Source organism: Nerophis lumbriciformis, linkage group LG30 (genome assembly GCF_033978685.3).
Source record: "Nerophis lumbriciformis linkage group LG30, RoL_Nlum_v2.1, whole genome shotgun sequence".
In the NCBI taxonomy this organism is placed as follows: domain Eukaryota; kingdom Metazoa; phylum Chordata; class Actinopteri; order Syngnathiformes; family Syngnathidae; genus Nerophis; species Nerophis lumbriciformis.
Genome location: NC_084577.2, coordinates 22,476,186 through 22,500,755, shown reverse-complemented (window position 1 = coordinate 22,500,755; position 24,570 = coordinate 22,476,186). Strand labels below are relative to the sequence as shown.

The window sequence follows — 24,570 nt, the reverse complement described above, 5'->3', positions numbered from 1 at the left end:
TATGTAAATATATGTATATGTATATACAGGCACGTGCACACATAGGGCCCTATGGGTGCTTGAGCCCCTGCCCTTTTTTGCCTCGTCTTAAAAAGTGCCCTCTGCCTGTGTGTGTGTTTTTTTTTCTCTTTCTTTTTCTTTTTCTTTAAACAACATTAATAAATTCCTGTCAGGGATGTAAAAAAAAAACAAAACAAAAAAACAGCGGTACAAAAACTCCACGTTTTCTTGTAATACCGGGTTGTATGAGCCTGCCGCTTCCGCCAGAGAGAGAGAGAGAGAGAGGGCGAGTGAGTGAGTAAGTGAGAGGAGAGAGAGCCAGTTACTGCGCCCCTGAGGAGACGTGACAGTGGAGCAACTTGAACCTGTGAGTTATGGTCTAGTCGCCGTCCACTTATTCAGCATCTAATATGTGTAATATTTCAGAAAAACGCTGTATTATTCTATTATTCAATGTGTCAGCTTCTGTTTTTGCCGGACGTCGGAGCACGGCGCATCAATTGAGTGCGGACACAGAGCAGAGCGGATCGTGCAGGAAAGGAAGTAGTGTACAAAATACAAAATAAACACCGGGTTAATTTTCAAAATAAAATGCACTGTGTTTACGGCGGATCACATTTCTCTCACAGTAGAGGTTTAGATATAAAGTTTATTGTGACTTTGCTATTACTGTGTGGGTTAACAAAATAATAATAATAATGATAATAATAACAATAATAAGAATAAGAATATTGATGATAATGATAATAATAATAATTATTATTATTATTATGGAAGAAATTATGAAAACATATGCCACGATTCCAGTGTCCACTGCCACAGTAGAGAGGTCTTTTTCTAAACTGAAGCTGGTCAAAAACTCACTCAGAGGCCTATGCACAGAAGAGAGGCTGTCTGATCTCCTTCTCCTCTCCATTGAAAAAGACGGAGTCATAAATCACAATAATGTGATCAACATCTACAGGGACATGGCCCCCAGAAGGTTGCTGCTTTAAGGCCCCCAGAAGGTTTGGCTACTGATTGTGCACTGATTTCACAGCATTTCATGGAAGCCCTGAATTTACATTGAGGAGCATATTTGGGTATGAGTGACCTCCATCCTACAGCCCTCTACTGGCTCCTGGTCCATATTTTTGGCCCTGTATTGCGTTTCAGTTGTTTAGTCTGAGCATTAAGTGAGAAAGACCATAAGTTACAACTTGATGGTGTTTTCATCAAGTTAAGGGAAGAAGGACAGATTTTCACATTGAAGTTTTTTCCATTTGGGTATTTAAAAAAATTTTTTTTTCAAAGTTCATGTTGCACTGTTCAATGTTAAAGTGCTTATCTTTAACAATAAATAGCCTAATAATAAACCAGTGTTTTGTTGCTTTTCATGTCTTTCAAGCCTATGATAATGTGAATTAACTCATTATGACAATAATTTGTTGACACAAAAGAAATGGCAATCACTTTTACCTACAAAGGACACACAGCTAAGTAGTTAGCTTCCTATTGGCAAATTTTATTTTACATTCATTTCCATATTGTGTAAAGGACCAAAAAAAAATGTCCTGCCCTTTTCTGACTTTGAGCCCCTGCCCCTCTATAATCATGTGCACGTCCCTGTGTATATATATATATAGATGTATATGTATATGTAAATATATATATATGTATATATATTAATATATATATATATATATACATATATATGTATATATATACATATATATATATATATATGTATATGTATATATATGTATATATTAATATATATATACATATATATGTATATATACATATACAACCTTCAGGTACCTTGGAGTCCACATCTCTAATGACTTCTCCTGGACAGTCAACACCACATCAATCATCAAGAAGGCTCAGCAGCGGCTACACTTCCTTAGAGTCCTCGGGAAGTACAACCTGAAGCCTGACCTGCTGCTGACCTTCTACCGCTCGTCCATCGAGAGCCTGCTGACCTACTGTATTACGGTATGGTACGGCAGCTGCACTGCAGCAGACAGGGAGAGGCTGCAAAGAGTGGTCAAGACGGCTCAGAAGATCATCGGCCGCCCTCTCCCCTCTCTGACGGACATCTACACCTCCCGCTGCCTCAACAGAGCCAGTGCCATCATCAAGGACAGCACCCACCCTGGCTCTGACCTGTTCCACCTGCTGCCCTCAGGGAAGCGCTACAGGTGCATTAAAACCAAAACAAACAGGCTAAAGAACAGCTTCTTCCCCAGGGCCATAACCATCCTGAACGGACTGCCCCATTGTCCCTCATAACTGCCTTCTCTTCGGTGCAATAACCCATTCCACCAACCACCCTGTTTTTGTTTTGTTTTTTCATGTATATATTCATTTCACACCATATTCATTGCACTTCTACATTTTTTTAATTTTTATATATTTGCACATTGTTTTTCTAGCATGCACACATCGCACTGTATGGAATGGCCTCAATCTCGTTACCTTGCGAAATGACAATAAAGCTGATTCTGATTCTGATATACATCTATATATACATATATATATATACATATATTAATACATGTGTTTGTATATATATATATATATATATATATGTATATATATATATATATATATATATACATACATATATATATACATATACATATATTAATACATATATACATGTGTTTGTGTATATATATATATATATATATATATATATATATATATATATATATATATATATATATATATATACATATATATATATATATATATATATATATATATGTATATATATATATATATATATATATATATATACAGTATATGTATATACACATGTATATATTAACGTATTGCAGCACAGGGCCTAAACCCAAGCAAGATCTGCGTTATCAGCCAACCAGGCACAAGGCTCTTGTCATCTTTCTATAGGAAACTTTTTTGTTATTTAAATATTTTTTAAATTAAATTTTAAGTACATTAATTTTTTTATTATTTCTAGTTTAATAAATATTTGTTTTAAATGTAATGTCAAGAAACTTTAAACTTTAATGGTAAAAAAAAAAAACAGCTGGACTGAAGAAAATAATAATAACGCTTTTATAACACCTTATGGCATGAAGTTATGCAAGTAGTGTTGTTCCAAAAAGTAATGACAAACAAACATTATTTGACATGATCTATTTAGGAACATGCATACTACATAATAAAGTCAATTGCTTTATCTTTTTCTCACAGGCACCCTTCACTCCAAACAGGAAATGAGAAAATCGCTCTCATAATCGAGGTTTTGTTTGCCATACTCTACCAGATTATTTGTCCACGATAGTGACTTTTATACGAGTCTTTCATAATCTTATTGGAACACCCCGCTGGTCTGAAGATGCATATATCAGCATAATAAACACCACGCGCCATGAGAAGTTTATCGAACAAGAGTACAAGTCATAGAAAAATAAATCCGACAGGATTTCCTCTTCAAGTAAAACCATATGCTGTTATCTGCAACACAGAATGGAGCACTTTAAGCACATCTTTGTTTATTATGCATTTGCAATAACTTACAACTTGAGAGTCAGGGGGATTTGGATGTTTTACCTACATTATTTACATAGGGGCATAATAAATTCTCTGTCCGTTATAAGGAGTTATGACGTCATCCCGATTAATACAATGACATCAAAACAAAAAAACTGGGAGTATAAAAAAATATTTTAAAAACACTCCAAATAGGCGAGATTACTCATTCTGTGCTGTAGGTTGGTTAGAGTGAGCAAATCCAGCATTATCCCCTGCTTGTGCTGTAAACAGTCTGTCGTCAACTTCCCCTAAGCGCACTGTAAACAAAATATGGCGTCCATCATGTGGGACTTATTTTACTGTTTCAGAGGGAGACTTTTCACGGGCAATTTGCACCAAAAGTGCTGCAAACATACCGCCAGGTGGGAATAAAACATCACGCTTCAACACATCAAACATAATCACCCGAACAGTTGCCACTAACTAAAACACCCCGGCCCCAAAAAATATATCAATAGAATTTATAGAATATATAACTTAAAACATTTAACAAAAATAAGAAAATTTAAATACATACACATAAATAAACACACCTGATAAATAAAATGTATACGAATAAATAAATAACATTAAATATAATTTTAGAAAATGGTAATTTAAAAATTTTTTTAAATAAAAAAAAAAAATTCACGGGCTATTTGCACCAAAAGTGCTGCAAACATACCACCAGGTGGGACTAAAACATCACGCTTCAACACATCAAACATTATCACCCGAACAGTTGCCGCTAACTAAAAAAATAATAATAAAAAAAATTATATATATATATATATATATATATATATATATATATATATATATATATATATATATATATATATATATATATATAATTTAAAAGATAGAAGAAAAAGAAGAAAAAGAAAATACATACACATAAATAAACACACACAAACTCACTCCTGATAGACAAAATGTATAAATAATAAATCAAATTAAATGTAATTTTGGAAAATGGTCATTTTAAAAATTAAAACATTTAAAAAAAAAAATTTCACGGGCTATTTGCACCAAAATTGCTGCAAACATTCCGCCAGGGGGGAAGAAAACATCACGCTCCAACACATCAAACATTATCACCCAAACAGTTGCTGGTAACTAAAAAAAAAAAAAAAAAAGACTATACATATATGTATACAACTATATATATATATATATATATATATATATATATATATATATATACACACACACACATACGTATATAGTATATGCTCGTCAACACATCAAACTTTATTAAGATGCCTGCACTGCTAAAGAAGCAGTGCAAAAAAGCCAGCCGCAAAGAACACAAACTATAAATCAATCCAAATTGAAAAAATAACCGTTATACATAAGGTCTTCAGAAGGAATGGCTTGAACAAATATTGTGCATCCCTAATCATTTACCAATAAGACAGGTGCAACATATTAAAAACACCTCCCTAATGTTTAACTAATGCTTCTCAAACAGTACAAATCAAAACAACAATCAATTTTTGTATTGGATCTCATTCGATTATGCAGAAGACTGTGGCAAAACAATCGATTTGATTTGGTTTCCGGGTGCTAAATCACCGACTACTCTAAAACTACCACTTAAAAAAACTACCTTAGACTGATATCATCAAGAATTGACTCATTACATTCGCTTTTTTTTATCCATGGTCAGGCCGGTGCTTCCACTCTGCCAAGTTCCACAGGAGAAGGTAATTACATTTACCTAATCAATCACTGCAGGGATCAACACTATCTTCTTCGATCTGGCTCCAAAAGTCAGAGCAGCTATACAGACCTCACACTTTTTTGCCAAGATTTGGAGACTGTAAAGAAAGGTACAATATGGGTTGATTGGGGGAGATGACGCACAGATTGACAATGCATGAGCACATCAGTCTCCCCGTGGCCCCCATTAGAACTTTTTTTTTTTTTTTTTCCGACCAAAAAAACCTGGTGTTTCATGTCACGACACCAGACGTATCAGTCAACCTGCTGGAGCCGGCGGATGCAGAAGGTCTGGAACCCGGCAAAACCCTCCATACATCCTAATTTCATTCACGGAACCGATGTTTTTAGGTAATAGCATTCAGATGTGCCGCATGGCTCCATGTTTTGGAAAAGCCCACTGACCGACAGTTCTGCTGCAAAACACTGGGCTCGGTGTGAGGGTAACAAGGTGTCTTCTTTAAAGCGTTGACAGGCCAGGACATACTTTAGTTTGTACGTTACAATGAAGGAATGCATGTGTAGAGGGAGCGACGGTAAAATGGATGGACGGATGGATGGATACTATTCCAGGTGGTCAACAAGTGACAGGTCTCCTCATATGTGATAAGGTACAGCTAAGCATCTGTAGGAGATTTAGCGTACTGTCAAACAACGTGATGAAAGGCTTATACTGGAAAGCCTTGGAGACCGCACACCTCTACAGTGGCCAAAAGCCCACTCTTCTACTAGATCAGGGGTGTCCTAACCTCGGCCCGCCTAGCCTCTTCAAGTTGGCCTGCGAGACGTCATGAGTTCAAGAAAGTGCTTTCAAATTAATCTTAAATACCAGACGGTCTCTGAATGGTACATATCTGCTTCCATCTTGAAGACAATGCGATTAAATCAGATCAATCACCCTTGAAAGTACTTTGAAATGATAGCACGGCATTTACTTATATGACACAATTCAAACAACCTCCCCTAGTCATGGCCACACATAACACAACCTGCTCACTGAACATTGTGGATAGTAAGAAAAACATCCAAACACTATAAAAAAATAAGAATAAATTACACCCGTTTAAATCCATCAGAGTGCATGATGGGAAAAATGTAACTTATCCATGTTTGGCGCATTTTAGCTGCTTGATATTTCTGATTGATTACAAAACATTTAGAACGTCGTCACAGAAGTAAACAAGGGAGGAGTCAAACGTTTACATACTCTTAATATCCAATTATATATATTAATAATATATCCGTCATATTAATATAATTTGTACACACACACACGCAAATATATATATATATATATATATATATATATATATATATATATATATATATATATATATATATATATATTTATATATATATATATATAACATATATATATATATATATATAACATATATAAAAACACATACATACATATATGTATATATACACACACATATATAAATATATATATATATATATATACTGTATATATACAGTGTACACATACATATACATATATATGTATACATATATATATATTTACATACATATGTATACATATACTGTACATATATATGTATATATATATTGTCAGGACTAGGAGTTTGGCGTGGTTTGTTTTCCCATGGTGCAAATGATTTGGACCGGACATGGCGTGAAGTTGAATACATATTTAATTTTAACACTCAAAAAAGGAATAAACAAAAGGCGCGCACAAGGGCGGGAGTACAAAACTTGGCTATAAAACAAAAACTCGCACAAAGGCAGAACTATGGACAAAAAAACAAAAGACACTAACTGTGGCATTAATCAACAAAACTTACTTGCGATGACGTGAACAGAGCAGCATGGACTATGAACATGAAACAGAGTGTCAGGAGTGTGTCAAGAGTGATGTCGCCAGGCTGACTGCCTGACAACTACAGGCTTAAATAGTGATGACATGATTAGTGAAAACAGGTGCGTGACTCAAAATGTGAAAACGTGAGACAGGTGCGTGACATGACGATGTGAACCAGGTGAAACTAATGGTTACTATGGTGACAAAGGGAGTGAAGACAAGAACTAAAAAGTGTCCAAAAACCAAGCAAAACATAACTAAACAAAACATGATCACAGACATGCCATATATACATATATATATATATATATATATATATATATATATATATATATATATATATATATATATATATACATATATATGCTGTGACAGGTCATGACAGAAACAATTATTGGAGAGTATAAATATTTTGGCTCCTATACTATCATTTTAGTCTAGAGCTGTCCTATCTCCTCGAGCGAGAAATGATCGGATGTGAGGCAAAACATCTTCTCAGACAACCGACCGATCAAATGCCCGGAGAACTTACTGTGTGGCGTGACCCCGTGATGCAGAGACAGGAGGCAACGTGCAGGTAAAAGGTGATTTGATCAGCAGGGAGGACCAACCTGGACCGAGGACGTCGACCACGGGTGTACAAGATCGTGCAGTAAGGCAGAGATACAAAGCATGACAGACAACCAGTGTGTCTGCTGATTGTCAATCAGGAAGGGGAGTGTAGTTCAGCTCTCCAAACAGGAAGTGGAGGGAGCATAAGAACATAAATCAATAAAAAAAAACAGGAATATGAAAACATAAAATCCCATGACAGAGAGTTAATCAATATAATGCATCCAAAAGTTGGAAAACTGCAATGCCTTCAATACGAAGGGATCATGTTTCGTCCAGAATTCACGTATCCCCTCAATTACCCGCAGCTCCCGAGTTGCAGCAGCACTCATGCGGCCCCAGAACACAGCGCTAAAAGCAGCATGCAAGACACAATTATCTTGGTATTCATTTGTCTTATTCACATAATCACATCTGTGTAAATATACCTTTTTAAGTGACAGTAACTCTATACTACCGTATAAGCTGTACACTGACTACTCTAGAGTACACCCAGATTCCATTTTATTTTGGAGGATATGCCGTACCCAAAAATGGCTGCCATGGTGCTATCAGAACAACTCCATACTTCCACAAGCAGACACAGGAGAAGTTCTAATCACATTCACACATGTTTTGGAAACAATTCGCCGGTTATGCAGCAAATAATATTTTTCCGACAGGTCTGAAGGATCTGGGAACTATTCTCGCAGAATGTCCAAGACCGAGTCGACATTTGCCAAAGTTTTGTCTTTCAGCGTTTTCGTTCATACTTGTCTTCCAAAAATGTGTTGTGTAGAATCTGGCCGGGAATACAGCAGTGATTACAATGCGGCTAATGTGACAGACTCTATCAATGGGGCACATTTAAAAACCCTACGAGTGTCGACTTCGATAACACGTGCAATACACTTTGACCATTTTAACACAAATGTTGAAATAAGTAGACAAGAATGACATGTGCAGTATGTCTGACCAACCCATTTTACTCTTCAATATAAACATCACTAGGGGTGTCCTGATCCAATAACGATATCAGTCTGATATCAGATAATATAACAAGTATCGGATTATATATCGGCTTGCACCTAAAATGTCCTACTTGTGCAAAGCTGGACAGCCAGTTAACATCAAAATGTCCATCAATTAGCACACAATTTCTCCTATTTTAGTCAAGTCATTCACAAAAGGTAAACATGGTAGGCTATAGGCTTCTACGGGCTGGCAGCTACACAACAGCGAAGCACACAATAGCACACAAGCTAGACATACGTAGTAATCAATTGAACATTGCAGTCTAAAACAGCACATTTGCAAATATAAACAAGTATAAAATAATCATATTTATATTACCGGTACTTACACATACAAAGTCTGTAAGTAATATACATTTGAAAGCATCCAGTAACAAACGTGTCCGCATTATTCAACTTACTGCGTCATGAGATTAACTTAATAAATTCACCAAAAAAAAACTATTACCACTACACTTAAACTTAAACTTAAAGTTCATACAAGATGGTTGATGATAAATAGGTTAGTGAAAGAGTGTCAAACTCTTTTTCATTGGAGGCCACGTCGTAGTTATGGCTGCCCTCAAAAGGCCACTTGTAACAGCGAATGATATATGAATATGCCTATGCATTTGATTATTGTATATATTTTTCAAGTACACTGGAAAAAAAAAAGTGTAGATTTTACAGTAAATGGGAACTCGGCTACCAGAATTTTACTGTAAAATATACAGTGTTTTTACAACAGATTATAGTAAATGAGCAAACAGTACCACTTTTTTACGGTATATTCCTGCCAGAATTTTACTGTAAAATCTGCTGCCTTTTTTTACAACATACTACTGTGAATGGAAAAACAAAACCACTGTTTATTTTTTTTATTCTGGCAACTGAACCGACAGTTTTTACTGAAAAAAATCCCGTGGTACCGTTTTTGTTTTTTTTTCATTTACAGTAATACACCGTAAAATTAACAACCGTGAATTTTACGGTAAAAAACCCGGCAGCTCAGTCGCCAATATTTTACAGTAAAAAAAAAAAAGAGTGGTGAAATTGTTTTCAATTTACAGCATTATGCTGTTAAAAACATTGTAAACTTTACAGCAAAATCTACTGTCATTTTTACAGTGTACAATTGGATGGATAACTTGCTCTTTCATTTTAACTGCGGCTCATTTGTTCAAAGTCCTTTGAAGGTGTTTTTAACCAATATGGCCGACTTCCGGTTTATTTTCAAATATGGATTCTTAAGACTTTGCGTCCTCTCATAATCGACGTGTCCATCGATTTTCATGATGATACGCGAATCTGGTACCAGGGTGTAATTTTTTTCAAATTTTTAGGGGGCTCTGCTGAGTCATGTTTCAAATTTCATGTTCAGGCCCCAAAAAATATAAATATCAATTCCTGATGTGCCTGCAAAAATAGGTGAGTTTCCATGCATGGTAAGGGCCTAATATCGGTAGGTTGTGAGTTCAAACCCAGGCCGAGTTATACCAAAGACTATAAAAATGGGACCCATTAAACTCCCTGCTTGGCACTCAGCATCAAGGGTTGGAATTGGGGGTTAAATCACCAAAATGATTCCCGGGCGCGGCCACCGCTGCTGCTCACTGCTCCCCTCACCTCCCAGGGGGTGAACAAGGGGATGGGTCAAATGCAGAGGACAAATTTCACCACACCTAGTGTGTGTGTGACAATCATTGGCACTTTAACTTAACTTAACTTAATATATGCGATCAACGTGGGAGGTTAATAATAAACAAAGCAATTGTATTACCGTATTTTCCGGACCATAGGGCACACCGTATTATAAGGCGCACTGCCGATGAGCGGGTTTAGTCAGTTTTTTTCCTTGTGGTCTACATAACATGTAATGGTGGGTCTTTAGTCAAAATGTTGCATAGATTATGTTTTGCAGATCATCTTCAAAATGATGATCATCTTTGTTGTAGCGGTGTAGCGTGCAAGGACGGGGGTGGAAGAAGTGTCAAAAGATGGAGCTAACTGTTTTAATGACATTCAGATTTTACTTAAATCAGTAACAGAGCCGCATCTTCTCATCTGTGGCTAACTAGTGCAACAATGTGTCCCGTGAAAAAACGTCTGATCGGAACTCTCTAATAACTAAAGTTCCGTGGGTGAATAATGTAAACTCACTACACTGGTAGTTTTTAGCGCTTCCATAGCGATATAGAAGTTAGAACTTTATGCTACTTGATATTAGAAATGGCAACAGCAGAGGGTGAATGTCCCATAACAAGAAGCTAGTGAAAAAGAAGAAGCTAATCGACTATGTCATCGACACGGACTACAGTGGCGGACGTGCGCAAATTTTCAGGACTTATGCAGATCTCAAATACACATCAGCAGGTACCAGAAGGTAAGAAAAGTTGGTTTTGCATAATATTGAGATAATATGTCTGCTAATGGGTGCCATTTCGCGGTCCTTATACACACACCATAGTAATACTTGTATCTCTGACTACGGTAGCCGCAATGGGCCGACAATCCATCAAGCGGTTCGGCTTCAAAGTCATACTAAAACATTTTGACAGATTTTTGAGTGCCATGTGTAATGGTCTTTATTTTGTATGGATCATTTAAAGTTTTGGTGTTGTTTACTGCCGTCATATTGCAGTCTACACATATCTCTTATGTGTGACTACCATCTACTGGTCACACTTATCATTACACCGTGTACCAAATAAAATTGCTTCGAGGTTGGTAAGCACAACCAGAATTATTCCGTACATTAGGCGCACCGGATTACAAGGCGCACTGTCGATTTTCGAGAAAGTGAAAGGGTTTTAAGTGTGCCTTATAGTCCGAAAAATACAGTAATAATAATATTAACAATAACAAAAATATTTGTGTTTTTCATTGTTGTCTGTTTGAGTAATTTCTCTCTTTTTTTAAATTCTACACAAGAAAATAGCTAAATTATGTACAAACTCCTCAGCCTTCCCGGTAAGGTCTATTCGGGTGTACTGGAGAGGAGGCTACGCCGGATAGTCGAACCTCGGATTCAGGAGGAACAGTGTGGTTTTCGTCCTGGTCGTGGAACTGTGGACCAGCTCTATACTCTCGGCAGGGTCCTTGAGGGTGCATGGGAGTTTGCCCAACCAGTCTACATGTGTTTTGTGGACTTGGAAAAGGCATTCGACCGTGTCCCTCGGGAAGTCCTGTGGGGAGTGCTCAGGGAGTATGGGGTATCGGACTGTCTGATTGTGGCAGTCCGCTCCCTGTATGATCAGTGCCAGAGCTTGGTCCGCATTGCCGGCAGTAAGTCGGACACGTTTCCAGTGAGGGTTGGACTCCGCCAAGGCTGCCCTTTGTCACCGATTCTGTTCATAACTTTTATGGACAAAATTTCTAGGCGCAGTCAAGGTGTTGAGGGGATCTGGTTTGGTGGCTGCAGGATTAGGTCTCTGCTTTTTGCAGATGATGTGGTCCTGATGGCTTCATCTGGCCAGGATCTTCAGCTCTCGCTGGATCGGTTCGCAGCCGAGTGTGAAGCGACTGGGATGAGAATCAGCACCTCCAAGTCCGAGTCCATGGTTCTCGCCCGGAAAAGGGTGGAGTGCCATCTCCGGGTTGGGGAGGAGATCTTGCCCCAAGTGGAGGAGTTCAAGTACCTCGGAGTCTTGTTCACGAGTGAGGGAAGAGTGGATCGTGAGATCGACAGGCGGATCGGTGCGGCGTCTTCAGTAATGCGGACGCTGTATCGATCCGTTGTGGTGAAGAAGGAGCTGAGCTGTAAGGCAAATCTCTCAATTTACCGGTCGATCTACGTTCCCATCCTCACCTATGGTCATGAGCTTTGGGTTGTGACCGAAAGGACAAGATCACGGGTACAAGCGGCCGAAATGAGTTTCCTCCGCCGGGTGGCGGGGCTCTCCCTTAGAGATAGGGTGAGAAGCTCTGCCATCCGGGGGGAGCTCAAAGTAAAGCCGCTGCTCCTCCACATCGAGAGGAGCCAGATGAGGTGGTTCGGGCCTCTGGTCAGGATGCCACCCGAGCGCCTCCCTAGGGAGGTGTTTAGGGCACGTCCGACCGGTAGGAGGCCGCGGGGAAGACCCAGGACACATTGGGAAGACTATGTCTCCCGGCTGGCCTGGGAACGCCTCGGGGTCCCACAGGAAGAGCTGGACGAAGTGGCTGGGGAGAGGGAAGTCTGGGCTTCCCTGCTTAGGCTGCTGCCCCCGCGACCCGACCTCGGATAAGCGGAAGAAGATGGATGAATGGATGGCAACAGAATGTCCCATAACAAGAAGATAGTGAAAAAGAAGAAGCTAATCAACTACGGCATTGGCACGGACTACAGTGGCGGACGTGCGCAAATTTTCAGAACTTATGCAGATCTCAAATACACATCAGCAGGTACCAGAAGGTAAGAAAAGTTGGTTTTGCATAATATTGTGAAACAAAATGCCAGATAATATGTCTGCTAATGGGTGCCATTTCGCGGTCCTTATACACACACCATAGTAATACTTGTATCTCTGACTACGGTAGCCGTAATGGGCCGACAATCCATCAAGCGGTGCGGCTTCAAAGTCATACTAAAACATTTTTGACAGATTTTTGAGTGCCGAGTTTAATGGTCTTTATTTTCAATGGATCATTTAAAGTTTTGGTGTTGTTTACTGCCGTCATATTACAGTCTACACAAATCTCTTATGTGTGACTACCATCTACTGGTCACACTTATCATTACACCGTGTACCAAATAAAATTGCTTCGAGGTTGGTAAGCACAACCAGAATTATTCCGTACATTAGGCGCACCGGATTATAAGGCGCGCTGTCGATTTTTGAGAAAGTGAAAGGATTTTAAGTGTGCCTTATAGTCCGAAAAATACGGTAATAATAATATTAACAATAACAAAAATATTTGTGTTTTTCATTGTTGTCTGTTTGAGTAATTTCTCTCTTTTTTTAAATTCTACACCAGAAAATAGCTAAATTATGTACAAACCCCCGTTTCCATATGAGTTGGGGAATTGTGCAAAAAAAAAAAAAAGTTTATGAGTTTGAACATCAAATATCTTGTCTTTGTAGTGCATTCAATTGAATATGAGTTGAAAAGGATTTGCAAATCATTGTATTCCGTTTATATTTACATCTAACACAATTTCCCAACTCATATGAAAACGGGGTTTGTATGATTTGTGCTGATATTGTATCGGCTCAATAATGGCCAATACTCAAGGTTCATATCGGAAGTGAAAAATGCTGTTTTGAGACACCCTTAGATATCACATCACCGCATTAAATACAACTTATTGAAACCATCACAGAGAAAGTGTGTCTTTCAGATCATTCCTAGTTCTGTGTCCAGTCTTTCGAGGCCCAGATGTTTCAAAGTTTCAAAGAGTAGATGAGTCTTTTCTCCTTGTGCAAGAACAGGTGATCAGCTCAGGCTTGCACAACCCTTAATTCCCCAGGATTCTTCGAATTCCTCCATTACACCATTGCAGATGGTGAAATATTCAAATCTTCTGTGGCATTAAAGGAATTACTGACAAGCATTGCTGCACAAACCGAGCTTTCTTTTGCTCTCAAAGACCATTTATGGTTGCTGCTTTTGTACCAAATCATGACAGCAGTCACCTGTTGCCAACATCTGTTTCAGGTCTAATTAATTGACCACATTACTGTCCCTATGCTGCAGAATCCTAATTTTAATACAAGGCGACTTTACTTTTTTATCCCAACTTTTCAGGGTAATGTCATATTATTTCATGCAGGGGTGGCCAAACTATAAGTCTAGTGCAACCCGCCGACATACTCAGTATGGCCCACAAAACGTCATGATTTAAGGAATCTTGCCCGCAGGGAGATTACATTAATTTTAAAAGATTACTTTTAATACTGCCATTTTGTCATCATCAAATTGACAATGCTCGTAAATCAGGTCATTTAATCATACTCTGAATAAAACCCTGTGAATAATTTACTTATATGACCCAATGCAAACAAGCTTCCCTAGTCATGGTGCAAAAAAAAAAAATCTAACCAAGATAAAATGTCAACAAACTTGTTCACACATAACACAACCTGCTCACTGAACTTTGTGGATATTATAAAAACAATGTCCATGCACCATAACATTTTTTAAATGTACACCCATTTAAATCCATTACAAAGCATGATGGGGAAAAATGCAACACTCTTCCAGACTTATCCATGTTTGGCGCATTTTAGTTGCTTGATATATCTGATTGATTACAAAACTTTAAGGAGATCGTCACGGAAGTAAACAAGGGAGGAGTCAATCTTTCACATTCTCTTAATATCCAATTATATTAATTATTAATCATATATCCATTGTAATGGATATATATATATATATATATATATATATATATATATATATATATATATATATATATATATATATATATATATATATAGGTAGGTACAAATGCAGGATTTTCCTTGATTGTTCCATTAATGATTCATTAATGTTCATTCATGCTCTCCTACTGAGAACTGATCCATTAAATCAGGGTTATCCAATATGTAAATATATATATGTATATATATATATATATATATATATATATATATATATATATATATATATATATATATACATATATATATATATATATATATATATATATATATATACATATATATATATATATATATATATATATATATATATATATATATATATATATATATATATATATATATATATATATATCCATTAAATCAGGGTTATCCAATATGTATATATATATATATATATATATATATATATATATATATATATATATATATATATATATATATATATATATATATATATATATATATATATATATATATATATATATATATATATGTATGTATATATATATATAAATCAGGGTTATTATGCCTAATAATAAAAAATTAAAAAAATTAAAAATTAAAAATTAAAAATAAAATATATATATATATATATATATATATATATATATATATATATATATATATATATATATATATATATACATATATATATATTTACATATTGGATAATATATATATATATATATATATATAAATGATAAATGGGTTGTACTTGTATAGCGCTTTTCTACCTTCAAGGTACTCAAAGCGCTTTGACACTACTTCCACATTTACCCATTCACACACACATTCACACACTGATGGAGGGAGCTGCCATGCAAGGCGCTAACCAGCACCCATCAGGAGCAAGGGTGAAGTGTCTTGCTCAGGACACAACGGACATGACGAGGTTGGTACTAGGTGGGGATTGAGCCAGGGACCCTCGGGTCGCGCACGGCCATTCTTCCACTGCGCCACGCCGTCCCTATATATATATATATATATATATATATATATATATATATATATATATATATATATATATATATATATATATATATTTACATATTGGATAACCCTGATTTAATGGATATATATATATATATATATATATATATATATATATATATATATATATATATATATATATATATATATATATATATATATATATATATATATATTGGATAACCCTGATTTAATGGATCAGTTCTCAGTAGGAGAGCATGAAAGAACATTAATGAATCATTAATGGAACAATCAAGGAAAATCCTGCATTTGTACCTTTTTGGATCTGCAACAAAACATACCATCAAAATGTCATATAAATTCTACTTTTTGCTTAAGCCTCCTCAAAAGCCAACAGCAATGCACACAAAACAATAACTTGGTTTCCCATGGAAATAGTGAGAAAGCTTGGGATACAAAAAGGAACAAAATATTCAAGCTCAATTCCCCCGATAGAATTCACCCAAATTCATCCATCATATCTTGAAAAGACCTTTTCTAAAAATGTCAACTTTTTAGTGGCGTGACGACAGCCCGTGCACTTTGGTTGCCATTTGTTTGGAAATTTAAAGCTGACCTCAGTCGTGCCTGTTAGGAAAAAACTGCAGCAGTCTGTGGATACCTTTTTGTGTGCTATTAGATGTGAGGTGAAGTCTGAATAGCTTCCAGTCAACGTCACATCGGTGGAAGAAGACCTGGCTGAAGAAGCCTGCTCCCACTTTATTATTTTTCGTCTGGAACATTCCTTCATTTACACCTACGGTTGTGCAATAACGTGACGTTCAATGAGTGCGGTGCAACACTGGGACAAGGCGGATTAATTGCGTTCTAAATTAGGCTGACGTTATTAGGCTGAAGTTATTGTGTTAATACATGTGATTAATCACTAAAAATAAAACATTGCATTAATCATGTATTCACACAATTGATCTTCATCGCACATGCTTATATACCTCAACCGCGGGTGATTAACCGAAATGTGGCGGGGGGGGGGGGGTCGACATACGGTCAGTGATAAGGTCCAACTGGTGTGCTTGTTGGAACATTTCTCTATCAAACACACTCGGACGGGACTGCAGATACGACATTTGAAGCAATTAACTGACATTTGAAGCAATTAATTGACATTTGAAAATGGTTGCATGTGACATTCCAACGCTAAAAGTTAATTTTGTGTCAAAATATTGGCGTATTTTAAAAATTCTGATTCTAATTCAATGAATATCACCCACTTCTTATTTCCAGTACTGTCCTTCACACTCGTTAGCATGGTTGAAAAAACAAAGTTACGACAATATCTAGCTATCAGCTAATGCTAGCGGATAAGTAAGACGTTTTGATTGGATCTTATGTGGTTCACTGTAATATCACTGTGATAGTCGCTATGCCAACGGTGGGGAGGCTCGGAACCCACATTTTTGTAACCTAAAACATAACAATAGGCCGAGAGACAAATCCCGGCAGGCCCAAGACATTGATACTAGAGATGTCCGATAATATCGGACTGCCGATATTATCGGACTGCCGATATTATCGGCCGATAAATGCTTTAAAATGTAATATTGGAAATTATCGGTATCGGTTTCAAAATTATCGGTATCGGTTTCAAAAAGTAAAATGTATGACTTTTTAAAACGCCGCTGTGTACACGGACGTAGGGAGAAGTACAGAGCGCCAATAAACCTTAAAGGCACTGCCTTTCCGTGCCGGCCCAGTCACATAATATCTACGGCTTTTCACACACACAAGTGAATGCAAGCATACTTGCTCAACAGCCATACAGGTCACACTGAGGGTGGCCGTATAAACAACTTCAACACTGTTACAAATATGCGCCACACTGTGAACCCACACCAAACAAGAATGACAAACACATTTCGGGAGAACATCCGCACCGTAACACAACATAAACACAACAGAACAAATACCCAGAAACCCTTGCAGCACTAACTCTTCCGGGACGCTAAAATATACACCCCCCGCTACCCCCTAGCCCCCTCCCCCCCACCACGTCAATCCCGCCTACCCCCCAGCCCCGCCCACCTCAACCTCCTCATACTTACTTTTTTATCGTGTTCTGTTTGTGTTGTGTTGTGTTTGCTCGGTACTCGTTTTATCTTTTAACCTGTTCATTGTACAGCACTTTGGCTACCCCTGTGGTAAATTTTAAATGTGCTTTATAAATAAAGTTGATTTGATTTGATTTGATACTCTCTCAGGGAGAGCATGTCCCAAATTCCAAGCTGCTGTTTTGAGGCATGTTAAAAAAAATAATGCACTTTGTGACTTCAATAATAAATATGGCAGTGCCATGTTGGCATTTTTTTCCATAACTTGAGTTGATTTAGTTTGGAAAACCTTGTTACATTGTTTAATGCATCCAGCGGGGCATCACAACAAAATTAGGCATAATAATGTGTTAATTCCACGACTGTATATATCGGTATCGGTTGATATCGGAATCGGTAATTAAGAGTTGGACAATATCGGAATATCGGATATCGGCAAAAAAGCCATTATCGGACATCTCTAATTGATACAACGTAATTATACATTCAAGTCTTTAGAACTGACTTTGATACAACGTTGCAAAATAGTTGTACCGGTATTTGTAAATTGAGACAACGTTGATGTCTAACGTTGTATTCAGGTTGTTTGTTGGGAAATGACCAAACTTCAATGGTCAAATCAACGTCACAACCTGACATTGAAAAAACGTTGTCAAAAAGCACGTTTGTCATAACGGGGGGGTTGCAGCTTGCTGCGAAGTTTGTTCTCCCGGGATGCAAACTGACTTTTCCGGACAAGGTGTGAAGGTAGGAACATGATCTAATCTTGCCTCTCAAATAGGTACAAACAAAAAGGCACACAAGGCGAAGGCACAACTTAGCGCAGGGAACAAAAGCTAACACTTAGCATAAACTATGGACAGGGCAAAAACTCGCTAACTGTGGCATGAACAAACAAACCTTACTTGGCAAGGCATGGAACAAACAATCGCATTAACTACCGACCGGTGTCCCACCTTCCCTTTATTTCGAAAATCCTCGAAAAAATTGTCGCACAGCAGCTAAATGAACACTTAGTGTCTAACAATCTCTGTGAACCTTTTCAATCCGGTTTCAGGGCAAATCACTCTACGGAGACAGCCCTCGCAAAAATGACTAATGATCTACTGCTAACGATGGATTCTGATGCGTCATCTATGTTGCTGCTTCTTGATCTTAGCGCTGCTTTCGATACCGTCGATCATAATATTTTATTAGAGCGTATCAAAACACGTATTGGTATGTCAGACTTAGCTTTGTCGTGGTTTAACTCTTATCTTACTGACAGGATGCAGTGCGTCTCCCATAATAATGTGACCTCGGACTATGTTAAGGTAACGTGCGGAGTTCCTCAGGGTTCGGTTCTTGGCCCTGCACTCTTTAGTATTTACATGCTGCCGCTAGGCGACATCATACGCAAATACGGTGTTAGCTTTCATTGTTATGCTGATGACACCCAACTCTACATGCCCCTAAAGCTGACCAACTCGCCGGATTGTAGTCAGCTGGAGGCGTGTCTTAATGAAATTAAACAATGGATGTCCGCTAACTTCTTGCAACTCAACGCCAAGAAAACAGAAATGCTGATTATCGGTCCTGCTAAACACCGACATTTATTTAATAATACCACCTTAACATTTGACAACCAAACCATTACACAAAGCGACTCAGTAAAGAATCTGGGTATTATCTTCGACCCAACTCTCTCCTTTGAATCACACATTAAGAGTGTTACTAAAACGGCCTTCTTTCATCTCCGTAATATCGCTAAAATGTGTTCTATTTTATCCACTAGCGACGCTGAGATCATTATTCATGCGTTCGTTACGTCTCGTCTCGACTACTGTAACGTATTATTTTCGGGTCTCCCTATGTCTAGCATTAAAAGACTACAATTGGTACAAAATGCGGCTGCTAGACTTTTGACAAGAACAAGAAAGTTTGATCATATTACGCCTATACTGGCTCACCTGCACTGGCTTCCTGTGCACTTAAGATGTGACTTTAAGGTTTTACTACTTACGTATAAAATACTACACGGTCTAGCTCCATCCTATCTTGTCGATTGCATTGTACCATATGTCCCGGCAAGAAATCTGCGTTCAAAGAACTCCGGCTTATTAGTGATTCCCAGAGCCCAAAAAAAGTCTGCGGGCTATAGAGCGTTTTCTATTCGGGCTCCAGTACTATGGAATGCCCTCCCGGTAACAATTAGAGATGCTACCTCAGTAGAAGCATTTAAGTCCCATCTTAAAACTCATTTGTATACTCTAGCCTTTAAATAGCCCCCCTGTTAGACCAGTTGATCTGCCGTTTCTTTTCTTTTCTCCTCTGCTCCCCTATTCCTTGTGGAGGGGGGGCACAGGTCCGGTGGCCATGGATGAAGTGCTGGCTGTCCAGAGTCGGGACCCGGGGTGGACCGCTCGCCTGTGCATCGGCTGGGAACATCTCTGCGCTGCTGACCCGTCTCCGCTCGGGATGGTGTCCTGCTGGCCCCACTATGGACTGGACTCTTACTATTATGTTGGATCCACTATGGACTGGACTCTCACAATATTATGTCAGACCCACTCGACATCCATTGCTGTCGGTCTCCCCTAGAGGGGGGGGGGTTACCCACATATGCGGTCCTTTCCAAGGTTTCTCATAGTCATTCACATCGACGTCCCACTGGGGTGAGTTTTTCCTTGCCCTTATGTGGGCTTTGTACCGAGGATGTCGTTGTGGCTTGTGCAGCCCTTTGAGACACTTGTGATTTAGGGCTATATAAATAAACATTGATTGATTGATTGATTGATGGCATGACACAAGCAATGACGCCAGGCCGACTGACAGGCAGAGACAGGCTTAAATACTGGTCTCTTGATTAGAGACAGGTGTGTCCCGAACGCAAGAGGCAGGTGAAAATCATAAGTCGTCATGGAAACTAAAAAAAACAAGGGTGCACAAAAACAGGAACTAAGGAGTCTTAAAACTAACATAAAATAACAAAAACATGATCCAGACCACAGATCATGACATTGTTGTTTCAACGTTGTATTTGTGTTGTAGAATATTGGCTGGGAAATGACCAAAATTCAATGGTCAAATCAACGTCAGAACCCGACATTGATTAAACGTCATCAAAAAGCATGTTGTTTTAACGTTAGGTCTGAGTTGCTGAACATCAGGACCCAACTCAACATGTTCTCTAGTGCCTGCTGACCTGGTATCCCGAAGAACTGGTAAACGGGGGCACTCTTATCCCGAGGTGTCACTGTATACCCTAGTATAGTACGATACAGTGTAGATCCCCTAATATCATGTACAGTATACTCTCACTGACCTTCATTTGCATGTAATTGCGTACTTGCTGGCCAGTTGGACTTTTTAATGTGATGTAAATCTCAGTGTTCTCTATCTTCTGTCAACAAATCTAAACACCCAATGAAAACATGCTCTATTGCGTCATTTTTGGCTGCGCCACTACACGCAGTTTTTTGTTTTTTTTGTATTGGGAGCTCTTAACACTGTCAAGAACGAAGATGATCGTCATTACTTTGTTGAAGTGCAGACAACCTTGGAGAATGTACGTTGTGTTTTAAACTAGGGCTGTAACGGATTCTTTGCTACATACTTGTAGCACTGCTTGGCGTGATTCCGACTTCCCACCTTTTATACACAGTTGCTAAAATGACATGTTATTAGCTCAAATGGGTTCATGATGTCTTCTTATTGAATATACTTCTCAGTTTCTTCTTGTCAGACTGGACTTCGATATGATAGAAGTAGGCCTCGGCAACAAATCAATTTTATTGATAGATTTTATGTGGGCTCTGTACCGAGGATGTCGTTGTGGCTTGTGCAGCCCTTTGAGACACTTGTGATTTAGGGCTATATAAATAAACATTGATTGATTGATTTTAAAAATCTATGTTTTTGCCCCAGGAGCTTCCGTAGCTTCCTCTCTCACCCTTATTTCCTTAGTGGAAATTCACACACTTAGCAAAACATGCAGACGCGAAGAAGAGTAATAGGTTTGTTCCAAAGAAAAGAAAAGTGTTGTTGGTTTTGTTTTGCGGCAACAGGCGTGGAGCAAATGACTGCACGGTGCAAAGTTTGTCTAAAAAACACAGCAGCACAACAAACTAGTGTTGTCCCGATACCAATATTTTGGTACCGGTGCTTTTCGGTACTTTTCTAAATAAAGGGGACATAAAAAACTTGCATTATTGGCTTTATTTTAACAAAAAATCTTAGGGTACATTAAACATATGTTTCTAATTGCAAGTTTGTCCTTAAATGAAATAGTGAACATACAAGACAATGTGTCTTTTAGTAGTAAGTAAACAAACAAAGGCTCCTAATTTAGCTGTTGACGTATGCAGTAACATATTGTGTCATTTTCCATTCTATTATTTTGTCAAAATTATTAAGGACATGGTAGAAAATTAAATATTAATCTACTTGTTCATTTACTGTTAATATCTGGTTATTTTCTGTTTTAACATGTTCTATCTACACTTCTGTTAAAATGTAATAATTACAAACGTACTTATTCTTCTGTTGCTTGGATGCTTTACATTAGTTTTGGATGATACCACAAATTTGGGTATCAATGCAATACCAAGTAGTTACAGGATCATACATTGGTCCTAATTTAAGTCCTCATGTGTCCAGGGATGTATTTCCTGAGTTTATAAACATAATATAAATTTAAAAAAAACGAAAGAAGATTTTGTGATGCTTTAAAAATATCGATGTAATCATAGTAGTATCGACTAGATACGCTCCTGTACTTGGTATCATTACAGTTGATGTTAAGGTTGGACCGGTACTCTTTAGAGGCGGTATAGTACCGGATATGAGTCATTATGTGTGACAATCATTGGTACTTTAACTTTAACTTTAATTAGTATCGCGGTACTATACTAATACCGGTATACCGTACAACCCTACAACAAATTCCTTTCAGCATCTGAAACCAAAGCAGCCAGCCTGGTGGGGGGAATGCAACTTTTTATGAGGACAACAAGAACATAACAAGAAACACACAAACTCACGCTAAAAAGCAGCTTACGGTGGTGGAATCTTTTACACGAGGTATCATGTATGATGAACAAGGAGCACAGTGGAAAACGATCACAAAAGATGTGGTGCCCAAACAGTGAAAAAGTCTGCATTTATCCACCCATTAAAACTACAATGATCGCTCTATGCAACAAAAGTATTTTTTTCAAGACAGATGCTTTGCCTCCCATAGGATGCTCTACCTGTATATTGAATAACTTTAATTGATTAGAACAATGCATATTGGTCAATATATGACCAAAAGAATTACAGTAAATACAGTATGCCAGAATTATATAACATTTCATCTGTTTAGTTTTGGGTTTTTTAATTAATTCATACAAAGTCTAATTTACATTTGGCATAAAAAATAACCAATTTTATAAAAATTTAATTTTGATAAGAGTAAGAGGTTTATTTTTTTACACTGACTTTTCATACACTGATTTTTTACATAGAATTTTAAAACGCAGATTTTCTGCCCTGATTTGTGTATACATTGAATACAATACAATTATTTTTTTTAAACACTAAATTCTTTTATATGGAATTTTAAAACACATAATTTTTTTAACAGATTTTTTTACACTGAATTTTTATACACTGATTTTTTTTTTTTACATCAAATGTTAAAACACTGAATTTTTTTACACTGTTTTGTTTTTACACTTAATTTTTATACACTTACATTTTTTTATATACTAGCTTTCTTCACATTGAATTTTAAAACAATTTTTACAATTATTTTTTACACTGAAATTCAAAACACCAATTTTCTGCCCTGATTTGTGTATACATTGAATATTTATGCACTGTATTTTTATACACTAAATTCTTTTACATGGAATTTTAAAACACAGAATTTTTTTTGCACAAATTTTTTTTACACAGAATTTTCATACACAAGCATTTTAAACTATCAGTTTTTCATCAAATAAATAAAAATGAAACTTGTTATGAATTATATCTGCCGTTTTGTATTCATTCTTTCTTTCAAAAGTAGGGGGAAAAAATGGGGGGGAAATTTTTGAATTAATTTGAAAAAATCTGAGATTTTATTTTCAGGCCATATCACCCAGGTCTAGATAGAAGGAATATTTTACCTTGACATGGTTCAACTGTGGTCTGCAGTCTGCTCTCTCGTCTCAATTGTTGGTCTCCTTGGGCCGATTTCTTATTCCGATCACCTCCTTAATCCATGCAGAGAAACATATTGCACATCGGAAAAACAGGCAGGACATGCAACACAAGAAAGAAAGAAAACCGTAAAGAAAAACAGACAACTGAAAGAGTGAAACAAACATCGAAACAAAAGGAAATCTTAAAATCAGCCATTTCAGATCATTGCAAAATAAATAACCACATCAACACCAAAATCATTGTGACAGAAACCAACAAATACAATGAATTATGGAGACGATCGAAATAAGGAAGCGGCCCAA

General features: G+C 37.3%; 1 protein-coding gene across 1 annotated transcript in view; it reads right to left on the bottom strand.

The window, feature by feature from the left end:
- LOC133572781 (uncharacterized) overlaps positions 1-24,341 on the bottom strand; it is a 213,342-nt gene extending 189,001 nt beyond the window's left edge. The window contains exon 1 of the mRNA XM_061925798.1: positions 24,232-24,341. The gene's annotated coding sequence lies outside the window, so the exon portion shown is untranslated. The remainder of the gene's footprint in view (positions 1-24,231) is intronic.
- Between the last annotated feature and the right edge of the window lie 229 nt (positions 24,342-24,570).